At 36.6% G+C, this 14,459-nt stretch overlaps 1 long non-coding RNA gene across 1 annotated transcript in view; it reads left to right on the top strand.

Moving 5' to 3' along the window:
* Positions 1-6,572: 6,572 nt before the first annotated feature.
* LOC144980527 (uncharacterized) overlaps positions 6,573-14,459 on the top strand; it is a 47,263-nt gene continuing 39,376 nt past the window's right edge. Inside the window, exons 1-2 of the long non-coding RNA XR_013646920.1 lie at positions 6,573-6,741; positions 6,939-6,965. This is a non-coding gene — a long non-coding RNA (uncharacterized LOC144980527). The remainder of the gene's footprint in view (positions 6,742-6,938; positions 6,966-14,459) is intronic.

The raw sequence follows: 14,459 nt of genomic DNA, 5'->3' as shown, positions 1-14,459 counted from the left end.
TTAAGATGTAGTCCGAGACATGACGTATTGTAGGCATTATTTCCCTGTAGTGGTTGTCCAACAACCGTGAAAGGGTTAAATCGTAATATTTATCCTACTGCATGTAAAGTCTGGTCGACACTTAGATACCTTGACTTGTGTGAACATAGACTGGACATTATTTCCCTGGAGTTGTTGTAAGGCAATCGATAATCATCACTACTGATGCCACACTCTGGGGAAATAACAATTTGGCCAGAAAAATCGTCCTTCAAATAAATATGGATCGATTAAAATTGATCCTCGTCTTGTGAAAAACTCTTAAACCTGGGGTTTAATAATAAATTCCCAGATTTGAGAGCTATTAAAAAGATGAGGTTTATTTTATTCTACCGATATATATATATATATATATAAATTATATATATATATATATATATATATATATATATATATATATATATATATATATATATATATATATATAAACGATTTTTCAGGCCAAATATTTTTTAAAGTGTTTATTCAGAATAGAATACGACAGAGTACATACACTGACACAACGATTTAAAAAGAAATTTGGCTAGAAAATGTTAAAAATATAAAAAAATATACTATCCATGAATTAATGGTATGATATTCAACTTATTCTCATTCTCATGTAGTTCCATATCTGAAGCAGACGTCGGAGGTCATCTTCCGCCAAGCTGATCTATCTCTTGCCAATTCTATTAAAGCAGCGCCACCTTTCTCAGCTTCATCTGTCCAAGTTCTTATCCCTTTCAAATACGTTATTCTTTGTCTTCCTCTTATTCTTTTTCCATTCATCTTTCCAGTCAAGGCGAGTATTCCAAACCAGGGTGGCGGATAATGTGTCCTAAAAATTCCATTTGGCGTTTGATGATTTTTGTTATCAGTGATCTTTTTCTGTTTGCCATTTCTAAAATTTCTTCATTTCTTTTCCTTTCCATCCATGACACCCTCATCATTCTTCTGTAAAACCACATTTCCACTGCCTCCAGTCTTTTAACCATGGTCTTGTTTATGGTCCAGCTCTCACAACCATATAGCAGCACAGACAGTACATAGCAATCCAGGACTTTGATTTTTGTTTTCATGCTAATATTCCTGTTTTTCATAATTGTATGCAGCTGGTTGAATGCATTCTTCGCCATACCTATTCTTTTCTTTATTTCACAATCTGATTTTCCATTGGATGTTACATTGAAGCCTAAATATTTGAAACATTCAACTTGTTGTATTGTTTGTCCTCTGCTTGTTATTACACAGGCTGGTGGGTTATTATTTTTAGATACCGTCATACATTCTGTTTTAGATATATTCAGTTCCAGTCCTGACTACAACATCCAGTAATTCTTGTAGTTCATGTTCAGATTCTGCCAGTAGAACCGTATCATCTGCATACCTCAGATTTGTTACATTCTTTCCTCCAATACACACCCCCTTCTTATGTTCGATATCTCTTAATATCATTTCACTATAGAGGTTGAATAAATCTGGAGACAAAACACACCCCTGCCTAACTCCTCTTCTAATAGGTGTAAAAAAAAGTTCTTCAATATATTCTGACCATCTGTTTAGAATGCAGTCTTTGTCCATGATGGTGTTTCCACGCTTGTCTTTGATGCATACACTTTTAGCACCTGATTTAGTTTTGTTTGTCACTTCTTTGATTTTCTGATGGAAGAATTTGCCATTTTTTTCTTTGCAGGACATTATATAGTGACATTGTTCATTTATCCAGTCTTCTTTAGCTTCGTTGCATTTTCTTTTTATCTGCCTGTTCAGAGTCTTGTATTTTTCTTCCTGATTTTTGGCCTTTCTTCTCTCATTCATTAGTTCTAATATCTCTGGAGTAATCCATTTCTTCTTCTGCAACTTAAGTGTGGTTGGAACATTTTCTTCTAATGATGCAGCAACACTGTCTTTAAACTGCTCATATTTCTCTTCTATATCTGTTAGTTCTCCAAGCACTTCAAATTGTTTCTTACTGATAGTTCAAATTTTTCTTGTATCTTCTGTTCCTCCCGGAGAATGTCTAGTTGGTATTTAGGTTTAGCCTTTGCTCTTTTGCAGATTTTCAATTTAACTCGTATGGGGCATAGCACAGGTATATGATCGCTGTTACAGTCAGCCCCCGGCATAGATTTGGCATACAAAACCGAGTTTCGGAAACGTTTGCTGATGAGTATGTAATCTATTTGGTTTCTCACTCCATCTCCAGGACTTTTCCATGTTCACTTCCTTCTATTGTGGTTTGTTGACCAAGTATTTGTGATTGTCAGATCATGTTGACGGGAAATTCTTAAACCCGAGAGTTCGAACATGTTTTGGTCTGAATTCAAAAAAGTTTTGTGTATCACAAATTATGTTAATTAATTGGTGTTTGAAGTAAAAATAAATTATTTTTGGCCAAATTGTTTGGTAGACAAACACTTCTTAATAACCTGAGCAGACAAGTTGGACCAAGAACAAGACTTTCATAATGAAGGACTGGTGATTGTGACACATTATCATTAGGTATAGATAGTCCGAAGTTGACGTCACTCAGGTCTTTGTTATTGTTTTTTTCCCATCCGCGTTTATGAGTAGTTCTCACTAAACTGTATTAACCTGACTATAAACGTTCATGGTTACACATAGTTTTGTGTGTTGGTCCGTTTTACTTCCGGAGCTTCTTTGCCAAGCGCATACTATCTATAATTTGTATTTACAGTGTGTAGCATTGACGACCGTGTTGTGTTGGATATGTGTTGTGTTACTCACGCCTACTGTGTTCAATGACCGAGTTGGGTGACATTGTTACGAATTGGGGGGAGGGGGGGGGGAAATCGAGATTGTATCATTGTATCCGTGGGAAAGGCACTCTAATCTATAGTGAATGAGAAGCAGACAAAAGACGATAGAAATTTAATGTGCTATCTATTGAATTGACACTCGCATTCGTACCGGAAGGTCCATGGTTCAAGTCCCTTTCTGATAGGCACATAATTGAGTCCTTGGTAAAGGCTCTTTACTAACATTCTATCACCGTACTCGGGTGTAAAATTAGTTCCTGGCCGTCATTAGCGTTGTCTCTGTCGGAAGAAAATTGTATTATCTCTTAACAGGAGATATGTCTCGTTCTACATGTTAAGTGGTGCTGTTGGCTTGGGGGCCCTTATAAAGCACTTTGAGTACGTTTAGTGGATATTGCTCTATATAAAATCTCAAGTAACAAATAAGAAAGCACCGATTACATTTGAATACCAACTTCATGGTCAAAACATGGAACATGTAAAGACAGCAAAATACCTTGGCATTGAGTTTGCTAAAGACCTTAAATGGAACGACCACATAATATTATGTCACCTGGCTTCAAAGGCAAATTAAGCAAGCGCTTACATCACCCGCAATTTAAAAAGATGCCCAATTTCAACTCAAACTCTTGCTTTTAAGTAAAGTAAAGTAAAGTAAATAATAACTAAGTGCGTTCCATAGGCGTGGAGATATGAATGAAAAGGCTTTTTCACCGAAAGTGGATTTTGAGGTGGTAACCTTTAGAAGTTGGGACTGAGATGATCTTAAATTTCGAGTGGGTTCATATTGTTAGACCAATTTTGGAGTATGACAGCTCAATTTGGGACCCATATACAAAGAAAAACATAGACACTTTAGAAAACATCCAAAGAAAAACAACAAGACCTATCACAAACACATTCGATCCTTTCTCAGCCAATGTTAAATTTTTATCATCGAGCAAAGAATTACTGGTAAATCTAAAAATTATAAAGCTAATTTTTACAGATTGATATACAAGTAACTTGCAAACGTTTCCTAAATTAAGAGCAATTCTATCACCCGATGAGTCAGATGAATATTAAGGAAATCTGCCGGAGCGTAATGTCCGGTCCTCCATTTGACCTTTGGCCTCGTTATGCGGCCTCCCTTCCGGACCGATCAAAGTTGATGGCTCAGAATATTCGCCTCGATCGATATTAATTCCCACAATACAGTAGTATATTATAATGATTAGAATAGATGAGGACCTGCTCGTAATAGCCTTTATTTCTCCGCAAAAACTGCGATTTTTCCATGTATTACACTAAACCAGTCACTGTCCCTGACACACTGTCACATAAAGAGTTATCTTCCTTGCTTTTGTAAAGAAAAATATTTAAAAGACTTGAACTATAGATAGTATGCAGATGACGTCACTCAGGCCTTTGTTATTGTTTTTGCCATCCGCGTTTGTGAGTTGTTTTCACTAAACTGTATCAACCAGACTATAAAAGTTCATGGTTACACAGAGTTTGTGTGTTGGTCCGTTATACTTCCGGATGGCAATGTTGTGAACTCCTTGGCCAAGCGCATTCTATCTATAGATAGTTCGAAGATGACGTCACTTAGGTCTTTGATATTGTTTTTTTGCCATCGGCGTTTATGAGTAATGCTCACTGAACTGTATTAACCCGACTATAAACGTTCATGGATACACACAGTTTTGTGTGTTGGTCCGTTGAACTTCCGGATGGCAATGTTATGAGCTTCTTAGCCATGCGCATACTATCTATACTTTGTACGGTGATTTAACATTCAATAAGGGCATGTGATGACTGCCTGCTTGTAATAACCTTTATTTCCCTGCAAATATTTCGGGTTCTCCACTAGTTAAAAAAAAAAACAACATCAAAAGCAAAAAAAAAAAAAAAAAAAACATCAACAACAAAAAAACAAAAACAACAAAACAAAACAAAAACCAAACAAACAACAACAACAAAAAAGAAAAAACACACACAAAATAACAACAAAACAACAAATAAAAAAAAAAATCCAAAAAATCAAACAACCCCCCCCCCCCAAAAAAAAAAAAACCACAAAAAACAAAAACAAACCGGAATGGATCCCCGCCTTGTCATGGTGGGAATGTTTAAGTGCATATCGTAGTGACAAAGGTCCGCCGGTTGACCGCATGAACTGCAAGAACTTAATGGACAACCACACCAGTGCCCGAATGACTTCGACCAACCCGGGCACAGACCACCATAATATTATTACATATAAACAGTAACGCTTAACATGGAGGACAGGACATGACGTCTGCCTGGTATGCGATATTACATCTAAATACAGCGCTATTAACGCACAGGTACTCATTGTACACCTGAGTTCGATGAGTAAAGAGCCTTTTCCAAAGTCTTAAGCATACGCCGCTCACAGGGAGACTCGAATTCCGGACCTTTCGGTCTGATGGCGAGTGTCATGCCACTGTACCACCGTCATGAAGTTACACATTATATGGATAGTATGCGCTTGGCTAAGAAGCTCATAACATTGCCATCCGGAAGTATAACGGACCGACACACAAAACTGTGTGTATCCATGAACGTTTATAGTCGGGTTAATACAGTTCAGTGATCATTACTCATAAACGCGGATGGCAAAAAACAATAACAAAGACCCGAGTGACGTCATCTTCGAACTATCTATAGAATTCAGTTCCATTTCTTTTTTCTTTTTCTTTTTTTTGTATTATATTTTAACCCTCTCCTTACCAACAGGAGGAAGATCGTCACAGTCGTTATGATACAAACAACTTTTTCTGATTCAGATTTATTCTACAAATCATAAAAATTGAAGACAAATCTGATTTGTAATATTTACAAGAAGTTAATGTGTATAGATAGAATACGGTTCAATAGTCTGATGTCACGCCGCCCGGCAACGGCGGCCATCTTGGTTCTAAACAAAGAAAATCATTCCTTTTTATTTTTCATGCTGGCTAGAACTTTTCATATGTCTTGTGATCAGAATGTGTAAAAGTCAAAACATGATCAAATGTATGTGTTTTTTTCTCCTCTGGATACCCTTTATGCTCGCCGGAGAAATATTTCATACGGGCGTCCGCTATTGTTCCGATAGTTTAGAGCCAGTGTTACTAAGTTACCATGCGTCATTAGGAAGGAAGTGACGTTACGACTGTTGAAGAGTATTATGTATAGATAGGATTAATTAGACGTCACTCAGGTCTTTGTTATTGTGTTTTTGCCATCCATGTTTATGAGTAACTCTCACTAAACGGTGTTGGTCCGTTATATTTCCGGATGTCAATGTTGTGAGTTTCTTAGCCAAGCACACAGCATCAATCTATCGATAGAATAAAGTTGACGTCACTCATGTCTTTGTTATTGTTTTTTTTCTTGCCATCCACGTTTATGATTAAATCTCACTTAACTGTATTTTCCAGACTATAAATGTTCAAGGTAACACAGAGTTTTGCGTGGTGGTACGTTATACTTCCGGATGGCAATGTTGTGAGTTTCTTAGCCAATCACATACTATCTATAGTTCGTACTTGAAGCTTTTTAATTTGAGTTTAAGTATTCAACGTGTGCGTTGGATCGCTAAGACAGATCCGTAAAAAATCTTGAAATTGGCCGGATTGGTGAAAGTTGAGCTAGCTGCCAAACCAACTGAGTTGGCAACACAGTCCACAACGCAAGAGAGAATTTTCTAGTTACCATAGTTACAAACAACTAGAAATCGCCGCTATACACCTACCGCCATGAGCTGATGATTGTCGCTATAGGAGGAGGACACGACGAGGGGACGAACGAACGGATGGACGGACGGACGGATGGTGGACGTGTGAGTGAGCACCACCAGTCGACACAAGGAACTCGGACGTGACGCGTGGAGTGATTAGCGGGGATTATAACTGGCACCTGGAATTGATCAAAATCGACGTGTACATATATGCAGGTCTGACATCCGAACTCACTTATGAGCCTAGTTTAACATTGTTGTAAATGACAATATTTCGCGTCATTTAATTTTTTTTTTTTTTGGAGATTTCCATTACAACAATGAGCCCATAAGGAATTGGTTTATCAGACCTGCAAATAAGTGAACGTCGACAATAATTATTACGTATACATTTGTTATTATTCCAACTCTAGTGTGGCTTTAGTTGCTTCGGAAATAAGGTAAGATGATTAACCAGTTCACTGCTGTAATCTGTGGGGGTAAAAAAACACGCATTAAAATATTTGGCCAGAAAACTCATCCTTCAAATATCGATCGATTTAAATGATCCTCATCTTGGGAAAAAACTTTCAACCCGGGACTTTATCAAATATTTCGCAAGTCCCAGGTTTGAGATTATTTTTTGCCAAGATGAGGGACATTTAAATCGATCGGTATTTGAAGGACGAGTTTTCTGGCCAAAAATATTTAATATGAGTTTTTTCCTGGTTAGGGCAGATAATCTTCACTGCACCTAGAATCTATTTGTGTAACAAAGCGTCACTCTGGTATTGCATTATGTGTTAATGAACCAGGAAATACAAATAGAATAACTAACAGTCTTAATTCATTGTTGCGTTAGGTTAGCGTCCGATCAAAACGTAGCTAGCAATTGCTATTGTCCGTTTTAAGCTATAGAATTCGAGATAAATTCCGGCTCCATGGTCCTAACGGCTTCTACTACTACTACTACTACTACTACTACTACTACTACTACTACTACTACTACTACTACTACTACTACTACTACTATTACTACTACTACTACTACTACTACTACTACTACTACTACTACTACTACTTACTACTACTACTACTACTACTACTACTACTACTACTACTACTACTACTACTACTACTACTACTACTACTACTACTACTACTACTACTACTACTACTAACTACTACTACTACTACTACTACTACTACTACTACTTACTACTACTACTACTACTTACTACACTACTACTACTACTACTACTACTACTACTACTACTACTACTACTACTACTACTACTACTACACTATACTACTACTACTACCAATTTCTACTACTACTACTACTACTAACTACTACTACTACTACTACTACATACTACTACTCTCTACTACTACTACTACTACTACTACTACTACTACTACTACTACTACTACTACTACTACTACTACTACTACTACTACCTCTGCTATTATTAATAATAACAATAATAATAATGACGATGATGATGATCGGTCATTTACCGGTTGTCTTTCAGCAGATTGCCTTTTTAAGTTACTCGTATATCAGTATGTAAAAAATAGTTTTATAGTCTTTAGATTTGCCAGTAATTCTGTGCTCGATGATATAAATTTTACATTGGTTGTTCGGAAGACTGTCGATCCCCAACTCTATTGTCTATATCATATAATAGATTGAACACTGTCTTTTGGTTTAGTATTATATCGTGCGTATTAGAGCATAGGCATCGTTAACTTATAGCCTGACACTGACCAAAAAATGATGTCTAAATGCCAGTCTTTTGCCACAAAAGAAAACAAACCGTGAGTTGTATTCAATAATTCAACCAATGAAATGACTTGTTTCCATGAGCACTACTAACGACAACTCACTAGACGGTGCAAAAACCAAATAATGACGTCAAACTGCCAGTCCTTTTGGATTCCGGTGTCAGGCTATAACATAACGATGGCTACGCACTGACCAACAAATGAATGTCAAAAGACAAGTCTTCGGCCACAAAAGAAAACAAATCATGAGTTGTATTCAATAGTTCAACCAATGAAATGACTTGTTTGCTTGATTTCTACTAACGACAACTCACTAGACGTTACACAAATCTAAAAAATGACGTCAAACTGCCAGTCCTGGAGGGTTCTAGTGTCAGGCTATAGATAGTATGCAGATGACGTCACTCAGGCCTTTGTTATTGTTTTTGCCATCCGCGTTTGTGAGTTGTTCTCACTAAACTGTATTAACCAGACTTTAAAAGTTCATTGTTACACAGAGTTTGTGTGTTGGTCCGTTATACTTCCGGATGGCAATGTTGTGAACTCCTTGGCCAAGCGCATTCTATCTATATGTTAACGGCGGCTGCGATAAGAGCGCGGCTATTAAAAGGCAGAAAAGAAACAATTTATCCCACCGACACAAGTTTAGAACGAAATCTTGCTGTTTGAAACTCAATGAAATAATAAAAATAATGAAATGGAAGCTTTAATTTGATTTATGAATACAGATGATGTGGACGTTACGGGTTTCCCCTTTGTCAACAAAACACGATGAATGAAACACGAAAAATGTATTTATTGTTTCATTCTAGTGCTTGGATGACAAATGGGACACCCTTACCATCCACATTACTTGTCTTCGTAAATTAAATTAAAACTCCCATTTTACTATTTTTATTCATGACACAACTATCATGGATTAAAGAGGAATTCATGAAACTCATTTTAGCCCACAAAAAGACGTCCATCGACTATCTCTTCATTGTTTAAATCTATGGGCGACTATTATTCTGTTATTCCAGACTGATAATAATTCTCTCTCAATCATTTTTCTCTGACACTGGACACAGATAATCTATCTACAATTTCCATCTTATCTATGTTTGTAATTTGAGCGGGGACCTTTATTTATCACTAATGTTATCAAAGTCTTCAATCATTAACTCTCTCTTTCCGGCCATTTTCAGGATTTCCCCAAAACTTCTCATCCAACTAACATAAAAATATATATTTTTATCACTCAGACACAATGTCAGTAAGTTCTTGAGATAAATAATTTCTTTAGCAAAACATGCTCACTACAAAACACTGTTCATTTTCTTTAAATCTTATGATGTACAAGAGAAATTTGAAAAAGAAAAGTGTTGATTGTATCGTAACGAATGTGACGATTTTCCTATAGATAGAATGCGCTTGGCCAAGGAGTTCACAACATTGCCATCCGGAAGTATAACGGACCAAGACACAAACTATGTGTAACCATGAACTTTTATAGTCTGGTTAATACAGTTTAGTGAGAACAACTCACAAACGCGGATGGCAAAAACAATAACAAAGGCCTGAGTGACGTCATCTGCATACTATCTATAGATAGTTCAAAGATGACGTCACTCAGGTCTTTGTTATTGTTTTTTGCCATCCGCGTTTATGAGTAATGCTCACTGAACTGTATTAACCTGTCTATAAACGTTCATGGATACACACAGTTTTGTGTGTTGGTCCGTTATACTTCCGGATGGCAATGTTATGAGCTTCTTAGCCAAGCGCATACTATCTATAGTTGGTAAGGAGAGGGTTAACATCATCTCACTCTACTCCAATTATGATGAATTAGGGAGCAGGTACTGCTATTCGTTAAAAATCTGAATTAAAAGTGTGTATGAAACAGTACCAGACGAAGCAGAGAAAAAAATAGCTTTATATAGCGCAATATCCACTAAATGTGCTCAAAACGCTTTACAAGGGGTCCCTGGTCAACAGCAACATTTAACATGTAGGACGGGACATGACGCCTGTTAGGCGATATTACAATTTTTCGGACAAAGACAACGTTGTTAATGATTAATGACCAGGTACTCATTTTTACACCTGAGTACGGTGAGATATTGTGAGTAAAGAGCCTTTTCCAAGGACTCAACTATGCGCCGAGCGCGAGGCTCGAACCCAGGGGACCTTCCGATCCGAAAGCGAGTGTCATACCACTAGACCACATAGCCGCACACAAAAAAGGAATGAGAATCGAACCTCAGACTTCCTGATTACCATTCAGACGTGCTGTCATTACACCCCAAAAGTTCCCCGATAGTTGGGTCGATTGAAAATGTATATTATTCCACTCCTGTCTTGGGAAAACCTTATCTAATCATCATGTCTAAGTAAATTCGTAATCGTTGAATAATGCATTGAACGCGTTGAATAAAAGATATAGAGCAGTATAATTAGGTGCCCCAAACGTAAACAAAGGTCGAGAAGCACATGGCAAACCACATGTTCCTGTCTTGACAGCTCACGTTCCAATGTAAATTATAGAAAAAAATAACCTTTAAAATTTGGCTGTTAGGTGGCAAAAGAAACACATATTCATAAATACTCAATCATGCATCAAATAATGTCTAGATATGGATATTTTATGGAACAAAAGGTAAAATTTATCAAAAGTTACAGTCTATCTATTTTTAGACCAGAGCAAATTATTGCGCTGGTGTGAACAAAACGAAAATTATTCGGAGCCTGATTTTCAGAATAATTTAGCCTTATATTATTATTTCTGCAACTGTTAGATTTTATGTAAACATATTTTCAATACTGAAAGTGTATTGCCTACAACTCAAACTACAAAATTGGGATCTATATTGTGCGTAAATTTTTCCGGTCCCTAACGAAAATCACCAGCAACTTGTTATTGTTTACGTTTGGGGCACCTAATTATACTGCTGCATAGACGTCTATTCAACGATTGCAGAATATTTTCGCACATTTCATTGGTGTGAAATACGGTGTAAAAGACGGCTGATTGGTATTTATAAATAATATTTTGGTGCGAATGAATACAAATCCAACGTTTTTAGTTTTGAATCAAATTGTCATTCAAGCAGAAGAAGAAAAATACAAATTATGGTGAATAGAAGCACTAATACCATACCATTTGGTTACAAAATATCTAATAATCTTACTTGGAGGGGTAGAATTAAACGTATTCTTTCATTTCTTTGTATTGTTAAACTCGTTATATTTTTATCGTGCATTAACACACACTCGCAAGCTCTTTGTGTTATTGGGCACGATAAAAATAACTCGTAAAATAATACAAAGAGATGAAAGAATCGTATATTCTTCACAAGGTTGCGATTTGTTTGAATCATACACACATTTTCACACCTTTATCACTTTTCTCATGGACTATTTTGTTGTATTTTTGTATATTATAAGCAGCGGCGTGGCATGCTTACAGTATAGGGTGGTGCTAGAATCAGAAGAAAATGACTTAAAACAAGTTTTATTTGTAAATACAAAAGAAAGAAATAAAATTAAAGAAAAGACTTACTCAAATAAATAAGAGGCGGTGTACACCATTTCTCAGTTTTATTTTTTAAAAATGCTGTAATCCTTTTTAAAAAGATGGATGTGGTGCCAGGCACCAAAAATCAACCAATATAGCCACGCCCCTATTTATAAGATAAATAGTTGAGTCCTCTTTGTTCATATTCTCTCACCGTATTCAAGTGTAAAATGAGTATCTGGTCGTTAACAGTATTGTCTATGTCTGAAAAAAATTGTAATATAGCCTAACAGGCGTCATGTCTCGTTATACATGTTACGTGTTGCTGTTGACCAAAGACCCTTTGTAGAACGCTTGTAGCGCACGTTTAGTGGATTTTGCGCTATATAAATGCTCTAGTTTTTAAAAAAAATCGCAATTGACTATTAAATCGATTTTCACACACGAATTCACCCCGATATAGATAGTATGAGCTTGGCTAAAAAGCTCATAACATTGCCATCCGGAAGTATAACGGACCAACACACAGACTATGTGTAACCTTGAACGTTTATAGTCTGGTTAATACAGTTTAGTGAGAATTACTCATAAATGCGGATGGCAAAAAGCAGTAACAAAGAGTGACGTCAACTTCATACTATCGTTTTGAAACGGTGTGTGACCATATCCAAATAGGATTCAATAGTCTGATGTCACGTCGCCTAGCAACGAGCAGCTTGGTTCTAAACAAAGAAAATCGGTACTTTTTATTCTTCATGCTGGCTAGAACTTTTTCACATGTCATGTGATCAGAATGTATAAAATTCAACTTGATCAGATTTGTAATGTTTTTCTCCTCTGGATACACTTTTATGCTTGTCGGAGAAGTATTTCATAAGGGCGTCCGCCATAGTTCCGATAATTTTAGAGCCAGTTACTAAGTTACTATGCGTCATTACGGGGGAAGTGACTTCTGTTGAGGCGTATTGTTATGAGCTCATGGTTGTAATAAGACCAACCTCCTCCCCCCCCCCCCCCCCAAAAAAAAAAAAAAAAAAAAAAACAAAAAAAAAACAACAAAAAACCCCCCAAAAAACAAACAAACAAAAAAACCCCAAAAAACAAAAAAAAAAAAACAAAAAAAAAAACAAAACAAGCAAACAAACAGACTAACAAGAAAGAGTAGACGACAGCAAACTATCAATTCAAACTCAAACATCAAGAACAAACACTCGCCGTCACTCTTTCTTTCCCTCTGTCGTTCGTTTATGAATGGAATTAACTCCCTCGGGATACTATCCTACAGAATTTGAAAGGACCTGGGTGGGAAGCGTGGAAAAAAAATACATCAAATAATGAAATGATCACAGCGTGAATTATGAATATTATGTGAGTGAGTTTGTGTGTGTGTGTGTGTGTGTGTGTGTGTGTGTGTGTGTGTGTGTGTGTGTGTGTGTCGTGACATTCATAAATGTGAACTGTTGTCTGGATCCTCAAAAGATAGTGTACGTTTGACTAAGAAGCTCATAACATTGCCATCGGGAAGTATAACAGACCAACACACAAAACTATGTGTAACCTTAAACGTTTATAGTCTGGTTAGTGGGAATTACTCATAAACGCGGGTGGTAAAAAACAATAACAAAGACCCGAGTGACGTCATCTTCTTTCTATCGATAGATAGTTTGAAGATGACGTCACTGAGGTCTTTGTTATTGTTTTTTTTTGTGCAATCCGCGTTTATGAGTAATTATCACCAAACTGTATTAACCAGATTATAAACCTGCACATAGTTGTTGGTCTGTTATACTTCCGGATGGCAATGTTGTGAGCTTCTTAGCCAAGCGCATACTATCTATAGATAGAACGAAGATCACGTCACTCAGACCTGTGTTATTGTTTTATACCATCCATGTTTGTGAGCAATTCTTATTAAAATGTATTAACCATACTTTTAACGTTTAATGTTACACATAGTTTTGTATGTTGGTGTGTAAAACTGGCAATGTTGTGAGTTGTTTTTCCTTTTAGTCAAGCGCACACTATCTATTTAAGGGGCAACTACAACGTAGCCGTCTTTAACTTATAGCCTGACGCTGGTCTATTGCAAAGTACTTTCCGCCAGATCTAACAGACTCAGCTACCCATTTACTGCCGGGTGGACAGGGGGGGGGGGGGGGAGTTGGAAAAAATCTCGACTGCACCAGGGATCAATCTAGGGTATCCATTTGACGTGTGAAGCGAGTGCTCTACCAACTGAGCTATCAGGAAACCTAAAGTTCGTATTACTTGACTGTTTATATTTGGTAAACCCAAATTCTTTATTATATACATAATATTATGCCATTCTACCACGACGTCATAAGATATCGTCGCCTAGGCATTATAGATAATTCATCAAACAAGATGTCTGATGTCAACAGGAATCACCCATGTTGTCCAAATGAGACAATCTTTATTACTTAACATTTTTATAATAAGTTCACGTTTACTGGTCCGAAAAAAAATTACCGCTAAGAGGGAATTGGTTACAAATATAACAACGCAAATTTAAAGGTTCTTGAGATTTTTAATTAAGACGGACATTTCCCTCAATTATATTTTTAACAACATTTCTAGGAGGAAATTCTGGATAAGTTATTGAAATTTATACCCGCAGGCTGGTCTCTTCTGATATTTTGATATTTTC

The sequence above is a fragment of the Berghia stephanieae genome, chromosome 10 (assembly GCF_034508935.2).
Source record: "Berghia stephanieae isolate SIO BIC M18660-M18661 chromosome 10, UCSD_Bste_1.3, whole genome shotgun sequence".
Classification (NCBI taxonomy): Eukaryota; Metazoa; Mollusca; class Gastropoda; order Nudibranchia; family Aeolidiidae; genus Berghia; species Berghia stephanieae.
Note: the sequence above shows the minus strand (reverse complement) of the source record. Positions and strands in the feature narration are given on the sequence as shown.